Below are 16,615 nucleotides of genomic sequence, written 5' to 3'. Positions count from 1 at the left end.
GCTCAGAGGAGACAGGGGTGTAGGAATCATTAAAGTGAAATGTGAGTCATGTTCATTAAAGGCAAGCTAGCAGAATGTCTTATATTAGTGGCTGTGTAATGATTAGAGCTTCCTGTAATAATAATGATGGTGATTCTACTATATGAATTGAACATTCATTCTAAGTTAATTCACACCCTTTTAACTAATAAGTTATTTAAGGGAATAAAAAAAAGGAACCCTTTTTAGCTCATAATTTGAATAGACTGATCAAGAAAAGCTGAAATAGCAACTCTCCCTCTGTTCTGGGAAGATTCAAATTGTAACCTTTATCTCAGTTTGGTAGTTTTATTTATTTATTCATAATTAACTACATCTCTACTAAATACTAGGCCTCCCTCCCACTGGAGATTGTCTATGTGTTCACTAGAAGTATGTTCCTAGTCACAATTGTCTTAAAGAACTTTATTTTGGTGTGAAATTATTTGAAGAAAACGTCATTTTTATTTTTGTTATTCTGAGACATGGCAGGGAGATGAATGATTTACTGTTTGCCTTTCAAAATCTCCATTTTTGAGCAAGAAATCGTGGTCTACAAATATTTTTATGAGGAAAAAATAAAAAGAGGAAATAATTATTTATGGTATATGGGACAAAAAAAATCTGAATAACAAGATTAAAATGAGGCAAAAGGTTTAGTTAGAGTATTGAAGGAAAACTCTGATGGTGGCAGCCATGGCTTTGCAGTAGTCTCTTGGTAGCGAGAAAAAACTCTAGTTAAAGCTGTTTAAAGAAAGCCTTGGGGATAGAATAGCATATAAAGCCCCAGCAGAGTGGAAAATGGATACAAGAGACTAATTGGTCTTTTGTACTTGCAGCTTTGGTCATTCAGAGGACCTGGAACCACTAGCAAGTTGAGGACTTGAGAAGTTGTGTTCCATTGACGTCAGCTTCTGCGCATCTGCAAATTCACCTGAACAAATTGACACCTTTGAGTGAATAACATGGGTTTTCTCATTGTTTTATTCATTACTTTTGCCTTGCATTCAGAATAGGAATGTCCAAGACAAGTTTTGGCATGGTTAGGTATAAAGACTGTACAGAACGCCTCAGTGTTTTAGTTGTGTACTTCCTGTTTAGAAGTAACAACTGAACTTTTACCATGATTTCTGTCCCGATCAAAGGATTAAATTTATTAAACTACATCTTGTATTGCCATATATTTCAAGATGAAACTAGCCAAAATTTCAGCTCTGTACACAATAAAAACTTGAAGGAATCCCACACTGTGTAAACCAAGAGGTTCAAAGTTAAATTCAGATTAGTATAATTTGTATCTGGAAGACACACTCTGATGCCTTGTCAGCTGAGTTCCAGCAATTAATGTCTTCCCAGCTTAGCTTGTGCAGGACTGCAAACATGTACATTTGGAATAACTTGTCATAATTTACTCCTTAGGTTGTGCTCTTGTTGGTGACACACAGTCTGATGTGCAAATCCCTCAAAGTCAGCTTTTATTTGAGTCATTGCAGGTATCTGCTTCCTTGTAAACAATTTATAATGAACGTTTGGTTATTTGAGATGTAACTCAAATTGGTTTGGAGAATGCTTCTCTTTGGATGCTGCAGCAGATTCTGGAGGAGAACAGCTGGGACAGGAGTCTGGATGCTGCGGAGTCTGGGAGGGCCTGGGTAGAGGGAGCTGTCCAGCCACTGGCAGCTCCATGTGTTCTGTATTTATCTTGCAGGGGTAATTCTTAATGTTTCTTGAGCTTTCCTTTAGATGAGAACTTTTTGCTTTCTTCTCCAGAATTACAAGAAAATCCTTACTGCAGTCAAAGTTGCTCTGGAATACCAGCGCTGAATTCCAGCCCAGGCCAGGCTTAGATAATCCTTTAATAAACATCAAGTTCTAACTACCTTAGTTAAACTAGGCTGAAATACCAGTACCTTACATCTGATGCTGCAATTGAACGTTCTCACTTCAGGGTACAACAAACTTGAAATTATCTCCAAAACATGGCCTTCTCCTCATCCATATCCCTCAGGAAAAACAAAAAGTCAGTTGAAATTTCTCATAGGTATCACAGAATCATTTTGGTTGGAAAAGATCTTAAGTCATCCAGTCCAATCTTTGATCACTACCCTGCCAGCTGGCACTGAGTGCCACATCCAGACTTTTCTTGAACACCTCCAGGGATGGTGACTCTAACACCTCCCTGGGCAGCCCACTCTGATGTTTAATAAGCCCTTTCTGTGAAGGAATTCCTCCTGATGTCCAAACTGAACCTCCCTCCCCTGGTTCAGATTGAGGCTGTGTCCTACTATTTGCCTAGCAGGGAGAAGGGGTTGACCCCCACCTTGCTACCACCTCATTTTGAGGAGTTGTAGAGTGTGATAAGATCCCCCTTTAGCCTCCTTTTCTCCAGGTTAAACATCCCCATCTCCCTCAGGTGCTTCTCACAGGATTTGTGCTCCAGAACTTGGTTAAAGGTAGTAAGCAAAAAAATGTTTTCTTTAGGGTTTGAAAATACACTGCTAATCACTCTTGGGTTAATCTGGAGACAGAGGTCTTTGAAAGAGAAATATTTATTTCCCTCTTAAAATAGCTTTTTTTCAGCTGCTTCTCAAAACTGGGTTGCCCTCAGGCTTTGTCTTCTTTTTGTTCTCCCAGCACAATATCTAACACACAGAACTAGTTCTGGTAAAGTGCTAACTTGGGTAGTTTCTGAATGTCTCTGATAACCTCAGTGGTTTGTGTGTGCTTGGACATGGGTCTGGAAGACATCAAATATCACATTAAATGTTCAGCATTATTAATAATATTGACCTGAAATCTGCCAGACTTTTATGAAACTGTTGGTGAGTGGTGGAGTCTAAGTTCTGCTGGTTGAAATACAGAGATCTGGCAGCTCAATGAGCAGTTTCATATTTATTGGTAGGCCTAACTGTTCTAAGTCAAGCCATATTTCCTCCATCAGAAGAGTTTATGTGCTTTCATCATCTTCACTGGTGACACTTTCCAAACAGAATTGTGTACCCCAACATAAATATTGAAGGATGCTGGCTGCTCTGACCCAAAACATAGAGGAAGTAGAATATGTGGCAAGGCCCACTGTGCCCTGTCTAGTGCTTGCATGTTGCAATGGAATTCAGAAGGATGTTAGGAAGTGAATCGATAATCAGGATGATAATGGTCAAAAAGGATGTTCACAGACAATAATTATGGATCTTCTGGCTTTATTTTTTTGCCAGCAAATATAATGTTCTGATGAAGTCATAATTTAATTAACTCCATCTTAACAGCATCCAAAAGCCTATACTTTGCAGGAATAAGTAATGTCCTGTCGTCTGTCTACACTGATTTTACCATTGTTGTTGTTTGCTGTAATCTTCCTGTGTTACTGTGAAAATTGCATCTGTCTTTAATATGAAATTCATTAAGATCTCTGCTTTTGAGCAGTTGTCAAAACAGCTTCTTACATTTCAGCCTTAACATTCATGTATTTACATTTAGCTTTGTGGAGAACCAATGGGAATAAATATTTTCTCCTCCCCCTCCTCTTACTTTCCTCCTTCAGCTGCCTTTCCCAGTGCTCTCCTTTACTTTCTTCTCCCTTTCATAACCTCATCTAGACACCTATTAGCTCTCTGTTTCAATAACACTGCTCTGGCTTCCATGAAAGTGCTTTTTAATGTAGGAGATGTACTTCAGCCATAACACCAGGGTCACTTTCTGAGTAACATTTTATGGGATTGATTAAACTTTAACACCATAACTGTTGACTTTATAGGCCAAGGAAGAGACACTGAGTGCTAAGCTCTGGATAATTTGTGCTTCACAATTTTTAAAAATCAGACAGAGATAAGGTTTAATGTGTTTGATGAAGCAACCCGTTTTCTTTTTCTACAGCATGTCCTATTTTAAAAGACCTACAACATTTAACATAAAGTCTTTAATGAAATAAAGTTATAGTAAATAACTATATACATGTAGAAAAGATTATTTAGTTATCAATGGGACAAGAAGTTATCAATGGGAAGAATACAAGAAGATTTAATTTGCTCTTTCCTTGGCTTCAAATGTGAGCACCTTGTGCTTTTTGCTGTTTCTAGAAAGTGAATTAATGGCTGCTCTTGGCTGAGTTGGTGTTCCAGAAACATGTTGTTCCTTCTCACTGCAGGGTCTCCCCTTGCTGTGACTTTGGTAGGGCAGAAAACAATGGTGGTTTGCTAAATAAACAGAAAACCCCCAGCTCTGTTTAAATCTCTTCTTTCAGTGTGTGCAGTGGCTGGTGCTGAGAAGTTGCTGGAGAGTGGTGCCTCTCAATGTGTTCCAAGAAGGAAGAGGAGCATGAAAGAGTGCTTGATGGATAATGTGGCTGCAGGTACAGTTCCTGGGCTGGTTTTAGTCTCACATGATTTTAGGCAGGCCGTCTGTAATCCTCTCATTACCTCATCTGCTTGGTGGCTAATAGAGCACTTATCTGCCAGGGCTTCCCTGTTTTTCTCTGCCTGTGGGAAACTCCTCTGGCTGGAGCTGACACACTGCTCCTAATTACTGTTCATAATTAATGGTATGGATGTGCTCCCCCATCCAAAGGGAAGAATGGTTGTACTTCCTTGTGGAGCCTGAAGAGTCTCATCTAATGCATGATTGACCTCAGAGGGGAGCACACAGAGGTTCAGTTTCACCCTGACTGAGCAACTCAGATGCAGAATCCCTGCAGGCCCTGGGGATAAACCCCAGCCTGGGACTGGGCCTTTCTTGCACATTTTTACTCTGCCAGAGCAAACTAGTGTAGGGGTGTTGGATAATGCTCTATTCTGTGCATGAGCTTCCACTGGGGTTTCTGGACCCCTGATAATAAATGATAGTTAAGGGCGCCTCACAAATCCCTAAAAGCATTCAGCCTGTGCTATGGTGAAACCCAGCCATTTTCAAGGTGACAAAGACCTCCCCAGTAGGAAAAGATGGCTTGGTGTGGCCAGGGAGTGCAGTTATGGCCTGGCATCAGCAGATTTCATGATGAAGTCACAGTAAGATTGCTATTTTAGAAAATCAATAGCATGGTTAATTGTCTTGTCCTAACATTCCTTGGGAAGGGTAACTGTGCAGCTTAAAAAAGAGCCAAAATTTAAAAGCCTTGTGGCTTACTATTTCAGTGGAAACGTTTTTAAATTGAAAGCCAAGTCTTACTTGCAATGCTAACTTTCATAAAAGGATTCACATATTTGAGCACCTCTTGAGATTTTGAGATTCAAAGGAGTCATCCAGAGGGTTCTGTCTCTGCCCTGAATGCAGAAGACATTTGGGCTCCTAGGAAGGCAGACCCCTCGAGCTGCTGGGAAAGCTGGGGAGCCCAAAGTGGGTTATTACCAAGGAAGGAAGGATAATGTCTCCATGAGTCCTTCACATGATGCTCCTCTGGGCTGTTGCCAGCAGCACTGACCAACGCCTGTCTCAGTGCTCCTCTTTGGAGGTGGGTGCTGTTGGGAAGGGGCACAGATTGCATTGTTTTAAGGGCAACTTTCCAGAACTGCTTGAAGCTGCTAATTGATCAAAAGCACAGTCACATTGTTGAGGAGGACTGGATATCACAAGTGATGCCTAAGAGGAAGAGGCAGCCTCTGTTTCAGGAGATCTCTGAAACACTGATTGCTGGAAACTGGGAATAATACCCAGGAGAAGAAATGCTTTGCCTTGTTTTAGCAGGTTCCTGGGGAGTCTGCCACTTGTGGCTTGGAGAGATAGTCCAGTACTAAATGATCATTGAGTCTGTTAGTGCTCATAAAAACCAGTTCTTGCCTTAAAACTGAAATGGTTTGTGGATAGGCTGAATCTAGGAAAGTTTAGATTGCTTGTTGAAACTGAGAGGGGCCCTGATCAGATGTCTTTTCCTTTTCACATGGATGAGTAAACCAGTATTTTCTCCTTAAGTCAAAAGTATTTCTTATATGACTTCTCACTATCTGTTACCTTCTCTCACTCAATCCATGCAAGGTTTGTTACTTGCAATTCCCCTTCAGTATTTCCTTTGCTCTTGAGTCTCGTGTCCTTCAGCATGTGCCACTTTAGCTGATCGCTGAAGTCTCAAGAGGGTCTGGCAGGCACTGTTGCTGTTTTCCAATCTTGCCAACTGTAATATTTCTTCCAGGCAAGGTCCCTCATAATTCAGGAGAGGTCAGTCAGGACCTGGGAGCTGAACCTGTCTTTACAATGAATCAGCAGTGAGACCGAAAGAATTTATGCAAACCATCAAAATTATTTTGCTGCTAACGGTGTTGGGGATAGGTCTGACAGCATTGTTGAGTTTTTTCTGTTCTGCAGCAAACAGTAAGTAGTGTAGGATCCATTAAATATCAGCCTAGGTTCCCTTCATCCTAGATGTGGGCCTTGAGTCAGTCTCCCTACTGCACAGGAAACAGAAGAATGGAGCTAAACACAAGCATGTAACACTTTATCATAAAAGTGTTTATTCTGTTTATTCTTCATTGGAGTCTCTCATCACCACTAAGCTGCTGACAGCCCTGCCTCTCACTAAGGGAATTTAATTTTTCTTTAGACCATATTTAATTCCATTCTCAGATAAAAACAATAGATGGGGAGTTTGTCTCTCACTGTGTGTTTGGCATTCTTTAGAGACTCTCAGGAAAGAGAGGGAGGTATTTTTCTTATAGTAAGATGTGCTTTTAGAATTAGGTAGTGTAAAAAAGTTCAAGCTGTTCCCGACTTGACAGATTATATTTTGGTATCACTTAACTTCTTGAAGTATTTGAGATTTGGCTCCTGGTCCAAACCTGAATTTGTTGTAGTTAGGTGCATCATAGGAGAGAGAAACATTAAACACAGAGGACTTAACCCTCAGAGAAACACCATGGGAAAACACCCCAATTGAATGGTAAAAGGTACAATGCTAAAACTGATCAATAAAATCAGTCTGTAAACAAAAAGATAAAAAAGAAAAAACTTGCAGTGAGTGTGCTTCAGTCTGCCTGGAACAAAATCTGCTCTGGTGGGAAAGCTCTTCCTTCAGTGCTTTGTTTCATCTAGTATTTTACTGCCTATATGCTTTTGTAAAAAGTCTGCCCTTAAAGGCTAAGATATCTTCTAATTCTCTTCTATATCTTCTAATTCCAAAAAACTTTTGATGTGCAGATTGTTAAATTAATATGCTTTAGAAATGGAGTCAGCACAATTTTGCTGAAAATTTGAATGTAGACATATTTAGATTTAGCTCTCAGAGATTTTGAAAGGTTATCTGTACATAATGTCCTACTATAAACACAGGGTCTTTTACCCTAAAAGAAGAAGTGGTAGTAATTCAGAATGGAAATTGGACCATGGCAGATTGTCACTGCCTTTGGGTGTGGAGCCTGTATAGTCCAGGTTCAGTTCCAAAAGGTGCAGATGTGGTTAGTTCTTTGTTTCTGTCACTTCTTCACCAAAAAAAACCCGTCTTTTACCCATGTAAGCATCTAAATAGTCTGAAATCCAGGTTATGTTATCTTTGCTCAGGTGAATGGCATCTCAGTTCCTGAGCAGTCCTTGACTTGTCAGTGCTTTCAGAGCAAAGTGCTACCTCAACAATCCGATGTAGTGGCACATGAGCTATATAGAGTAAAACGTTAGACTCACACAATAAGTTTTTGCACGCTTCTCTCCCTTGATCACGCTGCCAAAGCAGACATTAATCAGCTTTACTCTAGGAGTCAGAATAGAAACTTGCTTGTAAATTACAACCATTACATTTCCGGCTTAAATTTCGACTCCTTTAAGCTAATGCTTTAAAAGACTAACCCTACAGCTCTGGCAGGTGCCACATCTTGCCTCTATATCCATTTGGCACACTCTCCCTCTCTCTCTCTCTTTTTTTTTTTTAAGTTGAAGAATTACATTATCTCCGTGAAATAACTTTCCTTCTTTAGTTGTTCACTTTGATTCAAGGATTTTTGATTAAGCGTTCAGGGGTTATGAATAAATAAGAACCAGCAGCTCAGTAATTGGTATATCATTACTCCCTAGTAGCACATTTAATCCTCAGCTTCGCTGCACCACATAACCTTTTCCTTCAGTCCTCTTCCTCCTCAATATTGCTTACATAAAAAAAAAAATAGGGGAGGAGGGAAAAAAGCCATGTCACTGCAAGCTTCACAAGTTACCATTAAAATGAATACTTTTTAATTTCTCTGGATGAGATGGAGCCCTGTGCTCTGGGACAATGCTGATGGATGACATTTTAATGCAGCTGAAATGTTATTTTTACTGAACCAGGGAAAACTATAAATTTTGCTTCATTGCCACTGATGGCTCTATGCATAAAACTGTGGTGGCGCCCATTGCCCATGAATAATCACCTCAGCATGGCAGATGTTACTTCACAGGGAAAGCAATTCTTTTGCCGAAGAATTGTGAAAAGATTAATTGTCTACAGCTGTTTCATGGCCCACAGCAATCTTGATACATTTATGATAAGTTTAAGAGCTCACTAGAGGCAGCTCACATTCCCTGTTGTGAGAGAGGGAGGAGAGGGAGCTGAATGGCTTTATTTTGACACCTGGATCCATAGAATCTGTCAGCTCCATTATAGCCTTCATAGAAAGCCTGCTGTTGGCAGGTTTGGGATGATTGTGAGTGGGCTAAGATACAGGAATTATCTGGACATAGATAAAGAAAGGGAGACTGAGAAGAATTATTCAAATTTGTGCAAATGAATTACTTCCATTTTTCCTCCCTCTGCCAAGTGGAAATTGAACGTAACCCACTCTGACCTTTCTCTATTAAGTGCTGCAAATTGCAGTAAATGCATAGTTCTGAGTGCCCTAATGAGACAAAGCTCTAGCAATGCCTCATTAATAAGGAAAGTTTGACCTTGCTGGTCAGCCCTTCATTCGATATTGAAAAGAAAAGAAATAGGAAAAAAGAAGAGATGACCTGCTGTAAATTTTGAACAATACTTTTGATTTAGTTTGTATATACTCCCAAGCAGACACTTAATTCAAAATAAATACCAATAATCCAGTCTAAAGAGATTTATTTTAAAATCCCAAATCTGTGAATGCATGCACATTAAAGAGAAAAAATGTTGAACAAAGCTAAAAATTGGGAGAGAAATATGGAAGTCAATCAATAGATTTATAGAAGATAAATGGTTATAATCTCTGGTGTTCTATGGTCAGTCTTGCTTTTAGAAATCATAAGGGGTCAAATATTGCAAACATTGACAAAGTTTATTTCTCTTTTTTATGACTTGGACATGATATACCTCTGGTTTTTTTCATAGTTACAGAGCCTAGCTTGATTTTTGTTTACATTCTTTGTTTGTATTTGTATATACCTGTGTTTTTATATATTGACATAATTTTAGTTATAAGATATTTTTATTTATTATTAGTTATAATAATCATTATATATATAGCAGTATTCATGTAAACAATATTTTTGTAATTCATATATTTATCCATATTTATGTTTTGCACTTGTTTCTTATGTTCTTTATTTGCAGTTATTATTTCAAACATTTTAAGGCATGCATTCAAGAAATTTAAATAAAAAGTGAGGCTTAAATGTGTTCTCTGCTTGCTAAAACTTGCTGCAAGTGGTAAATGAATAGTTACAAAGTGGAAATCTGCTCAGAAATGGTTAATGAACCAAAATAGCGTTGCTCAATTTGCTTGGATAAGTTAAAGAATAAGCTGACCAGGTCTGTTAGACATTTATAGTTCCTTCAGAAATTGCATCCCCTGGGATTTGTGGGTCGCAGGGGAAGTGCAGGAGCATGCCTTTAGTGTGCTGTAACCAAAGAGAGGTGGATGGAGGCTCTGTGGGGCCTCAGGTACTGGAAATTAACAAAGCATTGGAAACTGGGATCAATTTTGTACCTGGGAACAGCCTCTGGGAGTGAAATATGCTGCCACACAGAAGAGGATGAGTATGTGCTTTGCACATACATCAAATATTGAAATGCCAACCAAGGAATCCAGGCTTGTCCTCCCAGTTCTGAAATGACAGCTTTTGGGGTGTGAGGGATGTCAGTGTTTGTTAGCAGCCCTGTTCTCTACAGAAGAGCAGCTGCTCCTGCCATATCCCTGTTTGGTCCATGTTGCTGACATCCAGGCAGCTCGTGAGGCAGTGTTCATCTGGCAGTGGACAAGGAGGATAGAGGGGTGTGTTTCCCAGCTTGATAGGATAATTGTTATTCCTGCCCACAGAGGCAGATGTTTTTCCGTTACACATTCCAGTACAGTGTGACTGTAGTGGATGTTAATGTTGCAGGTTTCAAACCAGGAACAGCATTCAGAAAATTTTGCAGTCCATGGGATCATTATAAGTGGTCTTCAGACCTAGGATAATATCTATATAATCACAGATTTTTAAGCAATAGTGCTAGTGGTGAAGAAAATTTAGGAAGGTGACAGCAACCACCAATCTAAAATATCTAGGAATCATTCTGGTGAGGACACATCAGTGTCTAGTGAAGCCCCATGAAAGGATTTCTATAAAGAAATCTAGACTGCTGCTGCATACAGAGAGATTCTGTGCAGTGAAAGGTATGAGAATATGGAATAGGGGCATTTTGAATGGATGAAAGAGTCCCTTTTTGGCATGGTTTATATTTCTAACTTTGCCATTGCTCTCCAATTTTACTGCCAGACTAGAATAAAAGATTAGTAGCAAAACACAGATCTCTGAGAGAAGAATCATAAGCAACAAACATGAAAAATATCAGCATGAGAGTTTCCTGCATCAGCATGTGTAATGTAAAGGGTGTTGTTGTAAGTGCTGCATAGACAGCAGCACTCATCCCCAGCTTGCTGAGAGTAATGGGTGGGTTTTAAAAATTTCTTTCATTAAGTTATACCTGTGAACAAGTAAGATTTTCTCAATATATTCATAATTCAAAATAATTCACCAAAATACTGCAGATGTATCTTAAAATCAGTGTTTTTTGGCAGTGGGCTCTGACAGACTATTTAAATATACCTAAGTCAAGACAACTTGACTTATTTGGATTTGTCAGCCTCACACCTCTGATTGGATGGCTGTAAAGATTTGAATCAAATTCCCACAGTGAATATTTATACTTAAGACCTAAATGTTCATTTTACACCAATATTTTCCAGCATGAAGTTAAAATATACTGTTTCTGCAAACATTCCTCCAGAAGGAGTCATTTGTTTGAGCACATCTCAAAGAAGGTTGCCCACGCAGCTGGAATAATTCTGAATAAAAAATTCTTATGTATTTACCTGTAGATTGTATAATACTCACTTTTGTCTCATAAAAGGTGCTATTTGAGCCTGATAAATAAGGTTAATAATCTGTTGTCAAATTCTCCATTCTTCAGGATCAGGTTTTTCAGCACAGCTCAAGAATTGCAAATACTTAATGAAACATTAATTATCTAAGAAATCTTTCTACAGTGCTGAGTGAAGAGTAGAGACAAGCATTTTTTTTTGTACTTGGGCAGGAAAATACAATAGTATTTGTTCAGACAAAAAAAAAAAGAATACAAAAGGAGCTAAAATTGTCTTTTGTGGGACCTGTCACTAAACTAAAATATGACATGAATTCAACTAGATTTTTTTTTTCTGCTATAATTAACTTTGTCTTTTGACAACTCTTTCTGAGGCATATATTAATTAAATATGGGATAATGAATAGAGACAACTAGATCACTAGGGCATAAATCAATTGAGGGATTCTGATGATATCATAAACCACAAGAATGGAGTATGTGCAGTTCATAATAACATCAAAAGACTGTGATTGATTTGGAACTTAGCGATCCTTCTACATTCATGATTTTTTTTATATAAAGCATAAAAACTAGTGATCTTATGCAAAGACAAGATGATTTTTCTCCCCCATGTTCTTTGATAATGGGGAAATTGTCATTGTTCAGAGATAAAGAAAAAGGCTGTGCTTATTACATGGAGAGGGATGGCAGAAGATCCTGCTGTGGTCTCAGAGAAGGGCTGGAACTAAGAACAGTTTTACTGTCATTATTTATACACCTTCTGTGGAGAAGTCAGGGCCTAGTTTTCTGGTGGTTTAAAATGCTTCTGCTACTTGCAATCCACTGATTTCTTACTAATAGATACCTTTTTTTTTTTTTTTTTAACTCTCAGGTTGTGCTTATTTAGCAGATTGCATTTTCTGGAGTCTAAGACCTTTTCCATGTAAGTGACCTGAGATTTTTATTTTTTCCCAGATAAATAAAAGCTCAAAGTAGTGGATTTTCCCTGCAGATATGCCTCTTTTGCACAGTAAATCTGGATCAAAGTGTGGTCTCTGTGGTATGACAATAGTTCTTTTAGAAAACTGTATGGTGATAAACGTGTGTGTCTATACAAAAAGACATGCGTGTATATATATAAATTAATTTTTTAAAAATCATATTTGATGAACAGATCAAAACACCTCTGGGCTGTGCCACATGCACTCCTTACATATCCAGTGCTTTTCATGTTAAATTTACTGGGTGTGGGGATATGAGGTGAGGGAACAAGGGATGTTTTGGCTCCTAGTTCTGCATGTTCAAAGAGAGAAGTCTCCATGCAGAAAGACGACCTTATGCTCCTTTTAGTTCTTCTATAGTGCTGTCAGGAGTGCATATGGAAAGGGTTGTAGCAGATAAAGAGGGCACCGGTCAAAGCCTTGTCCCTTGATAAACCTTTCAGATGTGTTCAGGTGTCTCTGGGCTATGAGACACTGTAAAACAAAGAATGAGAGGATGGCTCTGTAGCTGCATACCAAGTGGAGTGGAGGAATGTGATTTTGGCTTTTTGATCAGACACAGCATCCAAGAATGAAGAGTTAGGTGTGACTTTGGTAGCTAACCCAGCTAGCATTGCCAACTATTAATAAATACATTTGCTTAGTCTCTGTCCCCAGGCTGGTCTGCAGAGCTCTCTGGCAGCACTAGCACTCCTCCTTTGCTGGTAGCTTTTGCAGCCATGGATGCTGAAAGGAAAGGCCCTGTATTCCTGGAGGGCAAAATTATTGGCTGTGCAGTTTGGTGATTACTGCTCCTCTAAACTCCTTTTGACACTTGAGAACGTGCCATGTTTTATGTGCAGGATTGATTGTCAGTGCCAGGGTTGAGGAGAGGCTTGGGACAGCGGAAGGAGGGCTGGCATGGTGAAGGTATGAGATTGCAGATCCAACCCCTCATGGAAAGCCAGGCTCAGGGGCCAGGAGACAGACACTGCCTGCTCCAGCACCACCTCATCCACACAGGCTGCCTGAGGAGGTGAATCCCAACACATGTGATAGCTCTGAGAAAGGTGTTTCCGAGGAAATGCCCAGGAAGTAAAGGAGTGTCAAATATGCGGCCCTGTTTATCCAGCGACATAAAAGGAAGATCCAATACTCCAGAGACATTTTGGTTTATCTTGGCTGCCTCACACTCTAGCTACATTTCAAAACCAAATTCATTTATATTTTCATTGCAGTTATAATTTCCTGCACAAACAAGCCAACAAAATTGGTTGCTTCAGGACCTTATAATTCCATGTAATCTGCTCTGAGTCCTAAAAGAAACCTGCAGATAATTTGGGCTCAAAATCTTTTTGTAACAGGTTAAGCTGGCTTCCAAACAGTTGGACAATGACAACCATGTGTGACTTTTGAAAGCCTCTGTCTGTTCATCTAAAATGTAAATTCCCTGCTAAGGGCACCACATATAAGTAAATTACGTTTTAAACACCAAATCCATTTTATTTGCTGAGGCCTTGGGCACATTTTAATACTGCAATGCTAGCACTTTAAGTGTATTTTTGTGAGGCCTCTAGAGCGTTGTCACGGCTAGGCACCGTATAAATAACATTTATTGTTATTATCATTGTATGTCGTATTCACTCTGTTTTGCTACCATTAATAAACCATTCAGGCAATGTTGTTGTAATGTATAATATTAGCAGCAGCCTCCTTTGGGAGACATATAACTGGGTACTTAATATTCTAGCTGTTTCCTGGGCCATCTCTCCACAGGCTCAGACACTACAGTGTGTTCAAAGTTCAGCATAAAAAAATGGGCTGGCTGTGCAAAGATCACAGTATCTTACAGCACGCCTTGCAGCAACTCACATCCTGGCCCTTGCTGTCAAAATTCTTTAACACTAGATAATAGTAAATTAGGGAAATTGCCTGCAATTTGGGGAATGCTTTGTTGCCCCTTTTAAATTTGTCATTGCTTGGAAAAAAAAAAAAAGTAAAAGATGCATTCACTGGATTGATATTTATATACCTTTGCATCAGCCTTGCAGATAAAGCTGCTGCCCTTCAGCCCTCTTGTGGGACTGCCTAGATGACAGAAAGCTCTGGTGCTAAGGAAAAGTGAACTGTGAAGCCCAGGGTTGTTTCAGGCCTGTATTAATTTGCACTGAGGATCATCCTCTGTTAATGGCTTACAAAGCAAAATTGCTGTGACCTTTTCTCTTAATAAACAGCAGGCAAAATCCAACCATGCTTAGAATTGCGTTCTTAAAACCACAAAAACAAGCAATGTTTTTGTGTAACAATGATGATGTGAATACGGAAGAGAAAAATGTTCATGCTGTGAAAGCACTGGTGGATTAGCAGGTGGAAAGATGGGGGGAAACCTCCTTGCTGCAAGGCCTTCTCACCACTCAGCCACCCAAATGCTTCATCAGCTCACAAGGCAGAAGATCCCAGTTGGCAGATGCCTTTGAAGGGCACTGCAGGCCAGGTGTGACTTGGGCTGGCACGGGATGCTGTCTTTTAGCAGTCCTGCCTCTGTTTGTGATTTATTCACCTTTCCTATCTCTTTGTGGACTTCCTTGCAGCTTTTTCTGGGCAAGCTGAGTTGTGATGTGTGGCTGGACCCATCGGTGCTGGGCTGTGGGCTGTAGCACATTGGCTGCTCAGTGCAGGAGGAGCTGGCTCCAGGCAGCCTCAGCACCACACACAGCCAGGTCAGAGCACAAGCCAATGGCTCCATCACATTTAAGCTCAAGACACACTTTTCTTTCCCTGTTGCCTGTCTTGCTCATGCATTTTTCCCCTCTGGGAAATAAAGCCTTTCTGATATCAGTCACCAGCAACACACTAAGAGCTCAGAAGAATTTTTGGGTTGGAGGGTCCCTGTGCTGCACAGTCCCCTGCCTGCCAGCTTGTAGGAGGCTTCCAAGGGTTCCTCTGCCTGTGTGGGCAGCCCACAGGATGTAGCTCATAGTCTGTGACTGACACACCTTCTGGAAGGTAGGAGTGCTCTACCACCTCCTTTCCTATGCCATCAACTGGGTCCTGAGGTCTTTCCTAGCAACTTGTCACTCTGGTTTTTTAAGATTTTCTAAGCCTTCTGATGTTGACATTCTTGTAGTGAACTTTCTCACACACTTTCTGTAAATAACTCATTGTTTTGCATTCCTTTATGGAGAGAGTTGATAGACTGTTGGTTTGACCAGTGTTATTGGAGAGGTGGCACTGTCACCCTCCAATCCACTGTCACTTTTGTAAAACTATAAATATTGGAGTCAGAAAATAAACTTTCCTTTTCTCCTTCACTTTGAGAACGGTGGTGTGCTTGTGTTCTTTCATGTCCTATAGCGACAAGCAACTCATGCTTTTTCTCAGTTTTCCTTCCTCTCTCACTCCACACAAAGCTTTAGATGTAATTTGCACATTCATGGGTCACTTGTTGAGTGGTCTCTCTGGGACTGATTGTTTCATCTCTTTGAAGATGTTAAGTTTTCTTCTAATGATGTGATCATCATCATCCTAGTCTGTATTATACCTTGTAAAATCCATTCCAAGCCTGCACAGCCCAGGAGAAAAACTTCCTTGTTTTTTTTAATGGGAACCTGCATTTCATGGTAGGGTCATGTCCTGGATGTCCTGGTTTAGGGCAAATTTTGGCAGGAAACTTCTGAAGTGGTCCCTCTAGAAGCAAATTCAAGTGCCCCCCCCCCCCCTTGGTTCAGGAGACACAAATCTCCTTTGAGAAAAGTGGAAAAACCTGTTTATTTAACAAGTGAAGTACTCACAAATGTGGGAAAATGAATAACATTAAACAATGGAACCTCTTGTTCTGAAGCAATGGCAAATTCAGAGAGAGAGTCCCTGTTGTGGGGTGTAGCTTGGCCCTCTCAGTCTCTTGTCAGTCCCTCCTGGGCTGGACAATCCTGGGCCATGGTGGGCCACAGGTGTGAGCTCCTGGTATTTTTCTGGGTGTTCAGTCCAGAGCAGGGCCAATCAGTTCCAAAAAACCCCAAAAGCCACAGTCTGGGGAACTTCTCTGCCTCAGCCAGCTAAAAACTAACTAAAAGCAAAGGAGAGGTCTCTCCGGCTGTCTGCGCTGCAGACAACACAGTCCATGAGAAGGAATGTAGAGGAGCAAGTGCAGTTTCTGATAACAAACTCTGTGTTGCTTCTTCCCCACTTTGCTCTCAGAACCAGTCTTAGAGAAAACTTATTTCTGGGCTAAACAGATGAATGGGGATATAATTCAGTATCATAAAGTCACCCTAGGAGAGATGACAACAGGTTTTCAGCCTGCACACAGGACTTGAGGGCAGGGGGCCAGAAAATATCCTCCTCAAGGTCATTTTCTAAAATGGCAATTTAGAGGAATCTGAGTAAAGAGGCTGTAGCAAAACAGCCATCTGGGACT

General features: G+C 40.2%; 1 long non-coding RNA gene across 3 annotated transcripts in view; it reads left to right on the top strand.

Moving 5' to 3' along the window:
* The window catches only part of LOC135446845 (uncharacterized), a 32,814-nt gene extending 17,337 nt beyond the window's left edge, over positions 1-15,477 (top strand). For all 3 annotated transcript variants that reach the window (XR_010439909.1, XR_010439910.1, XR_010439911.1), the window contains 5 exons: positions 858-974; positions 1,438-1,511; positions 4,259-4,366; positions 12,111-12,161; positions 13,062-15,477. This is a non-coding gene — a long non-coding RNA (uncharacterized LOC135446845). The remainder of the gene's footprint in view (positions 1-857; positions 975-1,437; positions 1,512-4,258; positions 4,367-12,110; positions 12,162-13,061) is intronic.
* Positions 15,478-16,615: the final 1,138 nt, after the last annotated feature.

Source organism: Zonotrichia leucophrys, chromosome 4 (genome assembly GCF_028769735.1).
Source record: "Zonotrichia leucophrys gambelii isolate GWCS_2022_RI chromosome 4, RI_Zleu_2.0, whole genome shotgun sequence".
In the NCBI taxonomy this organism is placed as follows: Eukaryota; Metazoa; Chordata; class Aves; order Passeriformes; family Passerellidae; genus Zonotrichia; species Zonotrichia leucophrys.
The sequence above is the reverse complement of the archived record's forward strand: the minus strand, read 5'-3'. Positions and strand labels throughout refer to the sequence as shown.